Source organism: Lepus europaeus, chromosome 3 (genome assembly GCF_033115175.1).
Source record: "Lepus europaeus isolate LE1 chromosome 3, mLepTim1.pri, whole genome shotgun sequence".
NCBI lineage: Eukaryota > Metazoa > Chordata > Mammalia > Lagomorpha > Leporidae > Lepus > Lepus europaeus.
Window position 1 is genome coordinate 115,341,207 of NC_084829.1, and position 16,181 is coordinate 115,357,387.

Sequence of the window (16,181 nt, forward strand, 5' to 3'; positions counted from 1 at the left end):
CACTAATTAAATTAAGTTTGCATACATTTAATATTTAAATATCTAGACAGTCTTTTTTAAAATATTTATTTTATTTATTTGAAAGACGAGTTACAGAGAGAGGTAAAAACAGAGAGAGTTCTTCCATCCACTGGTTCACTCCCTAGATGGCCGCAATGGCTGGAGCTGCACCGATCTGAAGCCAGAAGCCAGGAGTTTCTTCCTGGTCTCTCACGTGGGTGCAGGGGCCCTAGGACTTGGGCCATCTTCCACTGCTTTCCCAGGCCACAGCAGAGAGCTGGTTCGAAAGAGGAGCAGCTGGTACAAGAACCGGCACCCATATAGGATGCCAACGCTTCAGGCCAGGGTATTAACCTGCTGCAACACAGCACCGGCCCCTGATAGTCATTTTAATTGAGAAAATACAGGTTAAATTGTATATAATTCTAAGTGGAAGAAAAAGTGCAGCATGAAAGCAGTGGAGGAAACTTACAAAGTTTAATGAATTGACGCTAGCATTATGGTATAGTGAATTGTCAGCACTTATGATGCCAGCATCCGTACTGACTCCCAGCACAAGTCCCAGTTGCTCTGCTTCCAATCTAAGTCCTTGCCATTGTGCCTGGGAAAGCAGTGCATGATAATCAAAACAAATGGGCCTCTGCTACCCATATAGCAAAATAGGCTGGAATTCCCAGTTCCTGGCTTTAATCTGAGCCATTTCCAGCTGTTACAGCCACTTGGGGACTGAAACACAGGGAGGAATATCTCTCTAACAATACAATTTATAATAATCTTCAAGTGTAATAAGCCACATTTATCTCTATGAATATTAGTGTAAATATATAAATTATGATATTTAATATGTTGAAACACTAAATAGCACAGTAAGGAAAAGTAAAAATAAAAGAGAAAAATGTTGAAAGTCCTTGAGTTTCCACCTTAGGAAAATAAAACAAATAAGTGATTAGCTACAAAGTAAAAAGAAGTGAAGAAATAATAGAACTCAGAGCACAAAATTGAACTGGAATTTGGATATTAATAGTCAAAATCAGTGAAACAAAAAGCTGGTTCTTTGAAAGAATGCATAAAAATGGTAAACAAGTATAAGGGCTTAGAAGAAAAAAGAAAGACACAAATTAATAACACAGAAACATAAAAGAGATTGCCATTGTAAATTCCATGGATACTAAATGAATAATAAAGGACCATGAATAATTCTATGTTGACATCTGTGATAAGAGATGAAATGGGACAATACCTAGAAAGACATGATTTACCCTATCTCACACAAAGGGACATAGCTCATCTGGCTAGATGAGGAGCAATTAAAGATATGGATTAATAATTAACAATTTTTAAAAAAACATTTTTCTGGCCGGCATCGTGGCTCACTAGGCAATCCTCCGCCTGCGGCGCCAACACCCCGGGTTCTAGTCACAGTCGGGGTGCCGCATTCTGTCCCGGTTGCTCCTCTTCCAGTTCAGCTCTCTGCTGTGGCCTGGGACTGCAGTGGAGGATGGCCCAAGTGCTTGGGCCCTGCACCCACAAAGGAGACAAGGAGGAAGCACCTGGCTCCTGGCTTTGGATCGTCGCAGCTCTGGCCGTAGCAGCCATTTGGAGTGTGAACCAATGGAAGGAAGACCTTTCTCTCTGTCTCTCTCTCTTTCACTGTCTAACTCTGCCTTTCAAAAAATAAAAATAAAAATAAATAAATAAACATTTTTCTGAGAGAGGTTCACTAGGATATTCTGTCAAATATAAGAAAAACAAACAATACAAATTGTTTATAACAAAAGAAGTAGAAGAACTACAAAACACATGCTATGAATCCAAATCAATGGTAGTACTAAAAAACTAGTAAATTACAAGAAATGCTACAAAATATGAACATAGATGCACACATTCTCAGCAAAATATTATCATATTTAATCCAACAATTCACAAAAGGAATAGTGTAGTCCAAGTAGACAGGACTGTTCAACATTTGAAAACCAGTTAATGAAATCCATCATGTTAACAAACTAAAGAATACTGATTACATGGTTATATCAATGAATGTGGAAAACACATTTCAGAAAAACTATTCAGATAAAAAACTGCAGTGAAGTAGGAATAGAAGAGAAATTCAGGGTTGATCCAAGATGACTGAATAGGGTATAGCCATACTAACTTCCACTTCCCTGGGTTCCTAAATTTATACATATGAAATGCATGAAGTTTGCATTACTTAAAATTTAAAAAAAAAAAAAGGAAGGACGATGTCTCTAAGGGTCTGATTGACAAAAATATCAGTTAAAAAAGTGTAAAAAAGCAACAAAGACTCCATGGGACAAGAGGACACAAGACATTGACACCACTGCAGCCAGTCAAAAGGTGCAGCCAGCTGCTGGCTGTGAGCCACCATCGCATTACAACAAAGCAGGAAGAAATCGCTATGTATCCCACCACTGGCAGTTTTAGCTGGGAAGGGAGTCCACAGTCAACCAATGACTTCAACCTGGGGAGCTGAAGCAACTACCAGGCTAGGAGAAGGGAAGCTGAATTGGTCCCTCCCCTCCCCTACCCCCACAGAGTGCCATACTCAGAGATGTGAAGTTACACAGCTCACCAATATTCTGCTCCTACCAGAATCAGAGTCAAAGGCAGGGCAATGTGTGGAGCAAAGGACAGATCTACATATGGCTACTGTGTGAGTTTTTGGGCATTAGCACCCTGTGTGAACCAGGGAGATTCACCTTAGCTTCTGAGGGCTAACACCAGAAGAAACCCATAAAAATTCCACTTCACCTTGGGGGACCTGGGTAATGACCCCACAATATTCTGCAACACAAGGACTGTTAACAATTAGTTTGAAATTTCTCAGAGCCACTGGAATCTACCCAGCGGACCTAGGGAATGACCTACCTGCATTCCACATCTCTGGACTCATACCCTCCTGAGCAGAATCTCCTATATACTGTGAAGTCACACTGTAGGACTGGAAAAGAGTTCAGTTCACATCCGCTAGTCCCAAGGCTAGAGCTGTTGGTGTTAAAAGCCACAGCACCAGTTGCACTCTTCTAGCCAGATCTGAGGAAGAGTCTGTCCACATCAAACAGACCTAGAGCCACATCAATAGGCCACAAGACCCAGCCTCACTCAGGCCTGCCAGAAGGACAAGAAAATAGCCACCTTTGCCTCCCTGGGCACCAAAAATAAGGCCCTGGCTATCAAAATTACAGAGGATACACAGTGGTTAAAAGAGAAAGAGAGAGAGAGAAAGTCCTATCTGCAACAAAATGGATGCAACTTGAAACCATTATTCTTAGTGAAATAAGCCAGTCCCACAAAGACAAATACTTATGTATTACTCTGACTTGTGGTAATTAATAGAGTACCTAAAACATAATCTGTAGGAATTAAATTGATACATTGTGATGCGATGATTTTGAACAACCCTTGTCTTCACTGTTGAGGAACAATGGTCAATTTACTTTATAATCACAAGCTTCACCCTCCACCAAATAAAGAATTCAACAAGTAGTAATTAGAAAAACCACTGTTCCTCAAGAGTATAGACAATGTCTATAAAAATAATCAAATCTCAAACTATCAATTCCACTCAAATACATTACATTTTTTTCATACTCTGTATATCAGTTATTATAAGTCAGGGAAAACATATATTTGTCTTTTAGCATAAACCTTGGCCCACTAGTAATTGTCCTGCAGGACAATAGGAATTGCATCTATTTTGTTCAGTATTTACAACATTGCTAAGCAGATAATAAGCTCTGAGTAAATTTGTTAGACCGAGAAATAAATTACTTCTTCATAACTGAAAGAAAAGAAAATATAAAGGCTTGTGAATAAATTAAACTTATGTGTTCTTAATTTTTTTCTTAAATTTCACTTGTAGATACCCTAGAAAATATTTTAAATAAAAGGACCCTAGGTAGGTATGTTTTATTAGTATATTTTTTTTGACAGGCAGAGTGGACAGTGAGAGAGAGAGACAAAGAGAAAGGTCTTCCTTTGCCGTTGGTTCACCCTCCAATGACCGCCGCTGACAGTGTGCTGTGGCCAGCGCACCGCTCTGATCCAAAGCCGGGAGCCACGTGCTTATCCTGGTCTCCCATGGGGTGCAGGGCCCAAGCACTTGGGCCATCCTCCACTGCAGTCCCAGGCCACAGCAGAGAGCTGGCCTGGAAGAGGGACAACCGGGACAGAATGCGGCACCCCGACTGTGACTAGAACCCGGGGTGTTGGCGCCGCAGGCGGAGGATTGCCTAGTGAGCCACGGCGCCGGCCTATCATTAACTTCTTTTAACACATAACATTGTTGTCTATTAACAGAGATACATTTACTTCTTTCAATTCCAGTGCCTTTCTATTCCCAATTGCTAGGACTAGTATTTCTAGTATTATGTTAAGTAGAAGTGATAAAATTGTTCTTGTTCCAGAACTTAGCCAAAAATATTCCATGGTCTCTCCATTGAATATAATGTTAGCTGTAGGGATTTTTATGTTTATGAAGATTACTTCTGTTTCTAACTACTGAGTCCTTTCTTCATAATATATAATTAGATACTCTGAAATGTTTTTCCTGCGTCAATGGAGATATTCACATTTTTCCTTCATTCTGTACATGTGATATATTGATCGGAGTTTTTTTGAATCAATTTAGAATTCAATGGAAAATACATTAGAGCACAGTGTATGTTAGGCTGTAACTCATGCTTTCTTCATAACCTAAATAATTCTTCACACCCATTATCTTTCAGGATCTCAGAAGCTCAGTGCTTAAAATGTGCTCATTTCTTCAGAAAGAACTGAGTGAAGAAGATGTGGATGCTGTTGTGAATCAGGCTACATTTGAGAACATGAAGTCTCTTCCACAAGCAAACTATACTAATATTATAAAAAGTCAGGGTGCGATGAGACATCAGGACGGACATTTCATGCGCAAAGGTGATGTTAAGTTGTGTATCGATGCAAAAATGCTGTGATTTGGCCCCTGGGAGAACTCATCAGGGTTTCCCATATGTCACTCCAAGTTATACTGCCACTGAGGACTGAACAGGTAGCAAGGCTCCTAACCAAAAACAGCTCAGAGCAGTTTCTTTGGAAAACTAAAAGTGTTTTAGTACACACTATGACCATTGACCTTTGCTTAATAAACATTATATTCTTTCCTTCTAGGACACATGTTCCTTCTCTTGAAAATTACTTATCAAATGCTGTCTGAAGGAGGCAGATTTTTTTACTAGGATAATTCCTTTTCCTGTTTTTCTTTATTTATCATGAAATATTCTAGGATGCAAACATTTTTTATGTGGGAGAAAAATTTTGATTAGTGTGTCTTTAGGTGGAAGATTTCATCTCCATAAAATTTAGAATCAGATTAAAAGAGCAATTTTCTTTGAATTCAATTATTCCAAGAGTATATTAATTTAACTCTGCTTCTATTATGTACCAGTAGTTTCTGTTAAGATGAATAGACCTTCTTACTCAGTAATATCCCATAAGTTCCAAATGTTAATATTTAAGAATTAATGCCATTTCCAATTTAACACCAGGTTTTTTTTTTCATTTCCAACTATCTTTATATACAGAAGATGATTCAGTATATAATTAGTAAAGATCTCATCAGTTTGTACCCACACAGAAACACAAAGTGTAAAAATACTGTTTCAGTACTAGTTAGCATCACTGCACATTAGACAACACATTAAGGACAGATCCCACATGGGATGTAAGTACACAGTGACTCCTGTTGCTGACTTAACAATTTGATCCCTGTTAAATATAAGAGTGGGAATGAGAGAGGAAAGAGATGTACAATTTGGGACATGCTCAATCGGACTTGCCCCAAATAGTGGAATTAGAAACGTGCCAGGGGATTCCAATACAATCCCATCAAGGTGGCATGTACCAATGCCATCTCACTAGTCCAAGTGATCAATTTCAGTTCACAATTGATCACACTGATAGGTCTAAGAGTCAAAGGGATCACACAAACAAGACAAGTGTCTGCTAATACTAACTGATAGAATCAAAAAGGGAGGGAACGATCCATCATGGGAAGCGGGATACACAGCAGACTCATAGAATGTCAGATGTCCTAAATAGCACTCTGGCCTCAGAATCAGCCCTTAAGGCATTCGGATCTGGCTGAAGAGCCCATGAGAGTATTTTAGGCGTGGAAAGCCAAGACACTCTGGCAAAAAAAAAAAAAAAAAAAACTAAATGAAAGATCTCTGTGAGTGAGATCCCAGTGGAAAGAAAGGGGCCATCAAAGAAGGAGGTACCTTTCTCTGAAGGGAGGAGAGAACTTCCACTTTGACTATGACCCTGTCGGAATAAGATCAAAGTCGGCGAACTCTAAAGGCTTCCATAGCCTTGGCAACTCATGACTAGAGCCTAGAAAGATTACTGATGCCATAAAAAAGAGTGTCAAATTGTTAAGTCAGCAACAGGAGTCACTGTGTACTTACTTCTCATGTGGGATCTGTCCTTAATATGTTGTCCTATGTGAAGTAATGCTATAACTAGTACTGAAACAGTATTTTGCACTTTGTGTTTCTGTGTGGGTGCAAACTGATGAAATCTTTACTTAATATATACTAAATCGATCTTCTGTATATAAAGATAATTGAAAATGAATCTTGATGTGAATGGAATGGGAAAGGAAGCGGGAGATGGGGGTTGCGAGTGGGAGGGAAATTATGGGGGGAAGCCATTGTAATCCATAAACTGTACTTTGGGAATTTATATTTACTAAATAAAAAAAAAGAATTTAATGTATAGAAATCTAAAATGTAATTTGAAATTATCAGTAATATTATATTCTCTAATTTAATACGAACTTGCTATTATTATGATGGATCTTACTTTATAAGTAATTATGTAATTTATTATTGATACTTACCTTGATATTCATACTTAAAACATTTCTATGCCTTCTTTTTTATTTATTTGAAATGTAGAGTTAGAGGAGTGACATTAGCAGGGAACTGGAGCAGCTGGGACTTGAACCCCTGCTCAAATGGGATGCTGGCATCCCAGGTAGCAGCTTAACCTGCTGTGCCATAATGCCAGCTCCCATCTATGCTTTCTTTAGTGCCATTTATTATCAACTTCTTCCTGTCATTCCTCAACTAGATCAGATGTAATGCAATTCTCACATCCATAATAGCTTGATATCTGTTCCTAATGTGAATGCTAATGTTAACACAAGAATATGAGAATTTAAGGTGTCAAATTGTTATGATTTCCTTTTTTAAGTTTCATAATGATGTCACCTTATCTTCATTAGATGAAAACTTTGGTAGTCTTAACTTTCCATTTAAAATGGAAGAAATGCATATATGTAAAGCTGCACTGTGAACTCTATTATATGATATAAGTAGTTTACTTAGTATGATGCCTTTCACATAGAAAATAAATTGTTAAAATGCTCAAATAGGAGCAGGCATTTCCTCTAGTGGCCAAGATGAAAACGTTCCACAGTGGAGAACCTGGGTTCAATTTTAGGCACCAGCTACTGATTCCCACTTGTTAATGCAGACCTGCAACAATGTTGGCTCAAGTTATTGAGCTCTATCAACCACATGGCAGACCTGGACTCTGTTCCTTACTGTAGTGTTAGACCTGCTTGGCATAGAGAGCATTTGGGAGTGAAAGAGTAGCTGGAAGCCTATTCTCTCTCCAACTCTGTGTCTGTCTTTCCCTCTCTTTCTCTCTCTCTCTCTCTTTCTTTCCTCACTCCTTTTGTCTCTCATAAAAATGAACTGCTAAAATTCACATAAAGTTGAATTCAATAATATTTTTACTTTGTGGCAAGTATTTTTGGAGTTCCCTGAATAATTCTTCCATGAAATGTATTTTCCAAGAGCTTCTTAAAGACTCTTCCTAATTCCTGCTGCTGCATTCCTATGAGCCTTTCTTAGGTCATCTCATTATGTGGATTTAGCTCATTAGATTTAGTGTAGTTTAAAGAAAAGATTATAATAGGTTGGGGTAACTTTCACACTGACAGTGTTACCACTTTTCTGTGCTTATCCCGTTAGGTACAATTGGAGATTGGAAACATCATTTGACTGTGGAGCAGAGTGAAAGATTTGACAGGATATTCCAGAGAAAGATGAAAGGTGTTCCCTTGGAATTCATCTGGGATTAAATGAATAGAACTGTAATCACATTGAAAATTAGTCTAACTTGTCACTTTCATTCAATTATTAATTATGCCAATGTATTAATAAATATAATGAATAAAAAATTCTTAGTAGTAGTAGTTGTCATGAGTTCCACGGGAAAATAATTGAAAAAAAATTGACTCATATTCAACTACTGAAACTGAGAATTTAAATTCAGAATAAATCAGTCATGGAAATTTTCAAAATTAATTTAAATTGATTTCAGAGATAGCATTATCACTCTGCATAATGGTAAAACAAAATCATAACATTGTCATTCTGTATAATAATGCAGTAAGTGCAAATCATAATTCAATAATTGTAAATGTATGCAGAAAGTGTTCTGTGATGCATATTTTTCTTTTTTATCTATATTAAAGTAAGAATCAATAAAACATAAAAATTCCTTTATTCTTGTAACTCAACTTTAATCTCTGGTTTCAGAATATATGTAAAGTAGAAATATGACTTGTGTAAGAAATAAATAATATATAAACTTATACCTTTTTAATAACTATTTCACAGTTTGCACTAAATATCAGATATCAAAGAAGGAATAATTATCTATGGCATAAGAGGGTGGAAAGTTTCATTATGCTCTTTAAACTATATATATGAATACAGGAAATTAGTTCCCTTTATATAAATAAAAAACAAAATGAATCTTTAAAATAATTAAATAACTTTAATAAAAATAGTTTTACCCATCATAATCACTAATTAAATTAATTTCGCATACATTTAATATTTAAATATCTAGTCATTTTAATTAACTGAGAAAATACAGGTGAAATTGTATATAATTCTCAAATGAAAGAAAAACTGCAGCAAGAAAGCTGTGGAGGAAACTTACAAAGTTTAATGAGTTGAGGCTAGCATTAAGGTATAGTGAATTGTCAGCACTTATGATGCCAGCATCCGTACTGACTCCCAGCACAAGTCCCAGTTGCTCTGCTTCCAATCTAAGTCCTTGCTATTGTGCCTGGGAAAGCAGTGCATGATAATCAAAACAAATGGGCCCTTGCCACCGATATAGCAAAATAGGCTGGAATTCCCAGTTCCTGGCTTTAATCTGAGCCATTTCCAGCTGTTACAGCCACTTGAGGACTGAAACACAGGGAGGAATATCTCTCTAACAATATAATTTATAATAATCTTCAAGTGTAATAAGCCACATTTATCTCTATGAATATTAGTGTAAATATATAAATTATGATATTTAATATGTTGAAACACTAAATAGCACAGTAAGGAAAAGTAAAAATAAAAGAGAAAAAATGTTGAAAGTCCTTGAGTTTCCACCTTAGGAAAATAAAACAAATAAGTGATTAGCTACAAAGTAAAAAGAAGTGAAGAAATAATAGAACTCAGAGCACAAAATTGAACTGGAATTTGGATATTAATAGTCAAAATCAGTGAAACAAAAAGCTGGTTCTTTGAAAGAATGTATAAAAATGGTAAACAAGTATAAGGGCTTAGAAGAAAAAAGAAAGACACAAATTAAAAACACAGAAACATAAAAGAGATTGCCATTGTAAATTCCATGGATACTAAATGAATAATAAAGGACCATGAATAGCTCTATATTGACAACTGTGATAAGAAGATGAAATGGGACAATACCTAGAAAGACATGATTTATCCAATCTCACACAAAGGGACATGGCTCATCTGGCTAGATGAAGAGCAATTAAAAACATAGATTAATAATTAATAATTTAAAAAAAAACATTTTTCTGATGGGTGCCAGGTACTAGCCCTGGCTGCTCCTCTTGCAGTCCAGCTCTCTGCTCTGTCCCAGGAGGGTAGTGGAGGATGCCCAAGAGCTTGGGCCCCTGTACCCACATGGGAGAACAAGAACACCTGGCTAATAGCTTGGATCGTCGCAGCACCAGGCGTGGCAGCCATTTGGGGAGTGAACCAACAGAAGGAAGACCTTTCTCTCTGTCTCTTTCTCTCACTGTCTATAACTCTGTCAAATTAAAAAAAAAAAATTCTGAGAGAGGTTCACTAGGATATTCTGTCAGATATTAGAAAAACAAACAATACAAATTGTTTATAACAAAAGAAGCAGAAGGACTTCAAAACACATGCTATGAATCCAAATCAATGGTAGTACTAACAAACAAGAAATGCTACAAAATATGAACATAGATGCACACATTCTCAGCAAAATATTATCACATTTAATCCAACAATTCACAAAAAGAATTATATAGTCCAAGTAGACAGGACTGTTCGACATTTGAAAACCAATTAATGAAATCCATCATGTTAACAAACTAAAGAATAGTGATCACATGGTTATATCAATGACTGTGGAAAACGCATTTCAGAAATACTACTCAGATAAAAAACTGCAGCAAGGTAGGATAAAAGGAAAATTCAGGGTTGATCCAAGATGACTGAATAGGGTATAGCCATACTAACTTCCACTTCCCTGGGTTCCTAAATTTATACATATGAAATGCATGAAGTTTGCATTACTTAAAATTGAAAAAAAAAAAAAAAAGGAAGGACGATGTCTCTAAGGGTCTGATTGACAAAAATTTCAGTAAAAAAAAAGTGTAAAAAAGCAACAAAGACTCCATGGGACAAGAGGACACAAGACATTGACACCACTGCAGCCAGTCAAAAGGTGCAGCCAGCTGCTGGCTGTGAGCCACCATCGCATTACAACAAAGTAGGAAGAATTTGCTATGTATCCCACCACTGGCAGTTTTAGCTGGGAAGGGAGTCCACAGTCAACCAATGACTTCAACCTGGGGAGCTGAAGCAACTACCAGGCTAGGAGAAGGGAAGCTGAATTGGTCCCTCCCCTCCCCTACCCCCACAGAGTGCCATACTCAGAGACGTGAAGTTACACAGCTCGCCAATATTCTGCTCCTACCAGAATCAGAGTCAAAGGCAGATCAATGTGTGGAGCAAAGGACAGATCTCCTACATATGGCTATGGTCTTTTTGGGCATTAGCACCCTATGTGAACCAGGGAGATTCACCTTAGCTTCTGGGGGCTAACACCAGAAGAAACCCATAAAAATTCCACTCCTACCTTGGGGGATCTGGGTAATGACACACAACATTCTGTAACAAAAGGACTGTTAACGCCTTGCTTAGACAAACTTTCTGCTGTAACCTTGTCAGCCAGCTGAAGTTGCTTTGACCTCACCAAGTCCGGCTCAGTTCTGTTCACTGCAGGCTTTTGGAGTTTGAAACATTAAAATCTATGCATTTTCTGATAACTTGTCCCTCACCTTCTTGCTATAATCCCACATTCTACCCATGAAAATAATGCTTCCTTTGTAACTTTATCAGTGTCTTGTCTCTCATAATTGAGTTTTGTCCTCCTTTCTTCTTATTTCTACCATCACACTATTACCCTTTCCCCTCCATAAAAACACAGTTTCAAGTGTCATGCTATTTACCGATAGCTTCTATGATCTATCATTATTCACATTATCAATCAACTTCCAGGCTGGTCTCTCATTCCTTCAAGATTTAGCTCCTTGATCACTGAAAGATAAAGTCAGCATGTTCTACACTATTACTTCCATTAAGCACTCCTGAAAATCCTGAATAAAATATTTAATGCAAATATCTGAAGATTCTAGAAAGTGGAAGAAAGAAGAGAAGCTTGACAGAGATCACAGGACTTCAGGGATGATCCAGTGTTGAGTTTTCTCTCTCTCTCTCTATTATCCAAAAGACAGAGTAACAGAAGCTGGTGAGGATATGAAGAAAAGGAACAGTTATACGCTGTAGTTTGGAAGGCAAATTAGTGCAACAACTGTGGAAAACAGTATGGAGATTAAAAAAAAAAACTATAAAGATACTGGCCATATTGCCATATGGTTTAGCAATCCCACTACTGGGTATATACCAAAAACATGTACACATGTTGTCTAAAAGATATCTGTACCACCATGTTTATAACAGCACTGCTCATAATCACTAAAATATGGAATCAACCAAGGGTCCATCATCAGATGAATGAAGAAAATGAGGTATATAAACATATAATGGTATATTACTTCACAGTAAAGAATGAAATTCAATGATTTGCAGCAAAATAGGTGCAACTGGAGGACATCCTGTTGAGTGAAATAAGCCAGACACAGATAAACAAAAACATTTTCTCCCTTATAAAAATGGGAGCTAAAATTCAAATAGAAAAAAGTCAAAAAACATAAAAGGCCTGTGTTCATCAATATTGCTTCAAATATAGTTTTGCCAAATTTTTTTATATCTTTGTCAAATCAATGGCTATTGAATAAAGAAATTATGGTATATATGCACTATGGAGTACAACTCAGTTGTAAGAAAAGAAAAATGAAATCCTGTCTTTTGCAATAAGATGGTCACAACTAGAAACCATTATACTTCATGAAATAAGCTAATCCCAAAAGAACAGCTATCATGTTTTTCTTGATCCAAGGTAACTAATAGAGTACCTGAAATGTAATGTATTGGAGTGAAATGACATTTTGAGAATTGATGATTGCTTATAGCCCTTGTCTCTTCCACTGAAGAGCAGTGATTTGTTTTGCTTTGTTTCTCTTCGTACTATTTTTGAATTATTTCACTTAGAGTAGGGTAAACTGTATGATCATTAAGTATACTGAAAATAGATTATTGTAAAAATTAAGAGTGGGAATCTGAGAGGGAGGGGAAAGAAGAGTTGGAGCATAGGTGGGGGAGAGAGTAAGAGGAAACTGCTACTATGTTTCTAAATCTGTATATATGAATATATGAAACTTGTATAACTGAAATAAAATTAAAAAAGAATGCTGTGCTACTATGGGATAACGATCTGTGATTATTGTAAAATTTATTGTATATGGGTGAAGTAGTCATCTCTTCATTTGATTATTGTTTATAATCCTGGCCTATATTCCCACTGAACTAGGGTCTTTTATTTTGTTGATTATTTAGTGGAACATTAACCCCTTGACCATAATGTAAATATATATATAATATATATAATATAACATATGCTGTCTCAAAAACTGGAAGGAAAGAAGGAAGGAAGGAAGGAAGGAAGGAAGGAAGGAAGGAAGGAAAGAAGGGAGGGAGGGAGGGAGGGAGGGAGAAGGAAGGGAGGAAGGAAGGGGAAAGGAGGGGGCAGGGAGGGAGGAAGGGAGGGAGAGAGAGGAAGAGAAGAAAGAGGGAGAGAATGAGGGAGAGAGAAAAGAAAATAAAGGAAAGGAAAAGAAAAAAGAAAAGAAAGGAGGAGAGGGAGGGAGAAAGAGAGAGAGAAGAGAAAGGGAGGGAAGAAGGGAATATCATTACATTGTTAGAATTGTATCTATAAACTACACTGAAACTCTTTGTATTAATATCGCATTGGCATGAAAAAAATAATGTAACATATGGTACCAAAAAGAGAGCAAGCGCTGGAGACAGTGCCTCATTCCTTCCCCTCTGGGAGGTGCAGAGAATAGAGTAGAGCTTTGTCAATTAATCCTATGGTGTAATAAGTGAACAATGACAAAGATGGGGCTCATTACCTCCTCCCAATAACAAAATGGGGTTAAAAAGAGTGAAGAGGAGACTAAAAGTCAAGGTGGGCAGGTGCCATAGCTCACTTGGCTAGTCCTCCGCCTGTGGCACCGGCACCCAAGGTTCTAGTCCCGGTTGGGGCACCGGATTCTGTCCCGGTTCTGCTCTTCCAGTCCAGCTCTCTGCTGTGGCCCGGGAAGGCAGTGGAGGATGGCCCAACTGCTTGGGCCCTGCACTCACATGGGAGACCAGGAGGAACCACCTGGCTCTTGGCTTCGGATCAGCGCAGCACGTTGGCCACAGCGTGCCAGCCACAGCACGCCAGCCACAGCAGCCATTTGGGGAGTGAACCAACAGAAGGAAGACCTTTCTCTCTGTCTCTCTCTCTCTCACTAACCCTGCCTGTCAAAATAAATAAATAAATAAATAAATAAATAAATAAATAAATAAATAGTCAAGGCGGCAGGTTTTAAATCTGTGTGTAAATTCCTAGCAATATCTCAAATGGCCCAATGAATAAAACAAATAAGAATCAATACAACGAAATTGTGAGCACTGAACTATTGTGCAAATACTTCTCTCATTTCAACTTACCTCTGGGTAGCAAGCAGAGAGACAGATCAAAATTTTATTGCACAGATTTTGAAAAGCAAATTGACTTTTAAATTACAGCTCACAAATTTGAGTCTGAGCTTGTTTTCTGAAGCTAAGAATGTTGACTGCCTACCGAAATAGAAAATTTATATAGGAACCAGAGTCTCAAAATATCTAAGTTGCATTCAAAATTATTTGTCATGCCATGATTCAAAAATCCTCAAATTAAATGAAAAAAAAAATAGATACCGACTCCAATTTGGCACAGATGTTAAAATTATTTTAAACAAATTCTAAAATAGAAAATCTCAGCAAAACAAAAGAAGATATAAAGAAAACAAAATGGATCATTTAGAAGTGAAAAATAAGGGGCCGGCACTGTGGCGAAGTGGGTTAATGCCCTGGCCTGAAGCGCCAGCATCCCATATGGGCACAGGTTCAAGACCTGGCTGCTCCTCTTTCAATCCAGCTCTCTGCTATGGCCTAGGAAAGCAGTAGAAGATGGCCCAAGTCTTTGGGCCCCTGCACCCACGTGGGAGACCCAGAAGAACCTCTTGGCTCCTGGCTTCCGATCAGTGCAGCGCCGGATTTAGGATTAATTTGCAGCCAACTGGGGAGTGAACCATCGAATGGAAGACCTCTCTCTTTCTCTCTGCCTCTCCTCTCTCTGTAACTGACTTTCAAATAAATAAATAAAATCTTTTAAAAAAATAGAAGTGAAAAATAAAATAACTGAAATAAAGAACTCCCTGGATGGGCTCATGCATAATGTAAAGGACAGAGGAATAAACAGTGATTTGAAGATAGATCAATAGAAGTTATCCAATTTAGTGGTGAAGAAAATGACTAGAACTTCATGTGTCACAGGGCATAACAAAGATCTAACATTTGTGACCCTGGAGTTGCAGAAAAAGAGTATGTGTGTGAGACAAAAAAATTTCTTGAAGAAATAATGGATGAAAAGTTCCTTTATGTGTTGAAATATATATATATATATATATATATATATATATATACACACACACATATATGTATTTTAAAAATTGTGAGAACTCCAAAGAGAATAAGTTCAAAATTAGAAATTTACCCTGATATAACAGCATACAAAGTATATTCTCTGATAGTAAAGGAATTATATATAAATTCACCACTGAAAAATAAAATCTCTAAACACTTGGAAATTAAACAATACACATATAAATAATTGATGAATCAAAGAGAATGCTTCAGGGATGATTTTCAAATATATACTGAACTGAGTGAAAAAGGAATAAGACATGTCAAATATGTGGATATCAACTAGAAAGAGTGTTTACATGTAAAATACCAGATGCTCGCATTAGGTAAGAAAAGAGGGATGGGTGTTAGGTGAAGCAGTTAGGAAGTCCCTTCAGATGTTTACATCCTATATCCGAGTGCTTGAGTTTGAGTCCTTGCTCTGTTTCAGATTCAACACTCCCTCTAAGGCAAACTCTGGAGGCAGCAGGTGATGGATCAGAACTTACACGTAAATTTTTTCTCCTTAATCTTAAGCTTTTGTTTGCTTTTAGAATTCCAAAAGTCATAAATCCTAAGACCCGACTTTAAGGAGCCCTGAACTAGAACAAATTATGAGCACTATTTTGTGAGTATGCACACATCTGTATTTGGGGAAGGATAAAGATCCTGGGCTTTTACCAAATTATTGAAGGGTTCTGTGGTCCCCACCACCACCACCAAACTACCTAACTAGGGTTAAGGTAGTATTTTGTTCTTCCATGTAATTAGAATTCATAATCTACATCTTGCTAAATCAATGGAAAGTGTCAAATTCCAATTATTTGTTGTTTTACTTAAAAAGGAAGAGATAAATGTAACAAATTAATCCTAAATATTTTAAATTATGGTTTATATTTATAGTAAAAGACAGATATGAGGAAATCCTCCGTT

The 16,181-nt window shown here is 37.2% G+C and overlaps 1 long non-coding RNA gene across 1 annotated transcript; it reads left to right on the forward strand.

Annotated features, from left to right (window-relative positions):
- Positions 1 to 4,254: 4,254 nt before the first annotated feature.
- On the forward strand, positions 4,255 to 8,570 carry LOC133756145 (uncharacterized). The gene is made up of 2 exons (XR_009865514.1): positions 4,255 to 4,932; positions 8,034 to 8,570. It is a non-coding gene; the product is annotated as an uncharacterized LOC133756145 (long non-coding RNA).
- Positions 8,571 to 16,181: the final 7,611 nt, after the last annotated feature.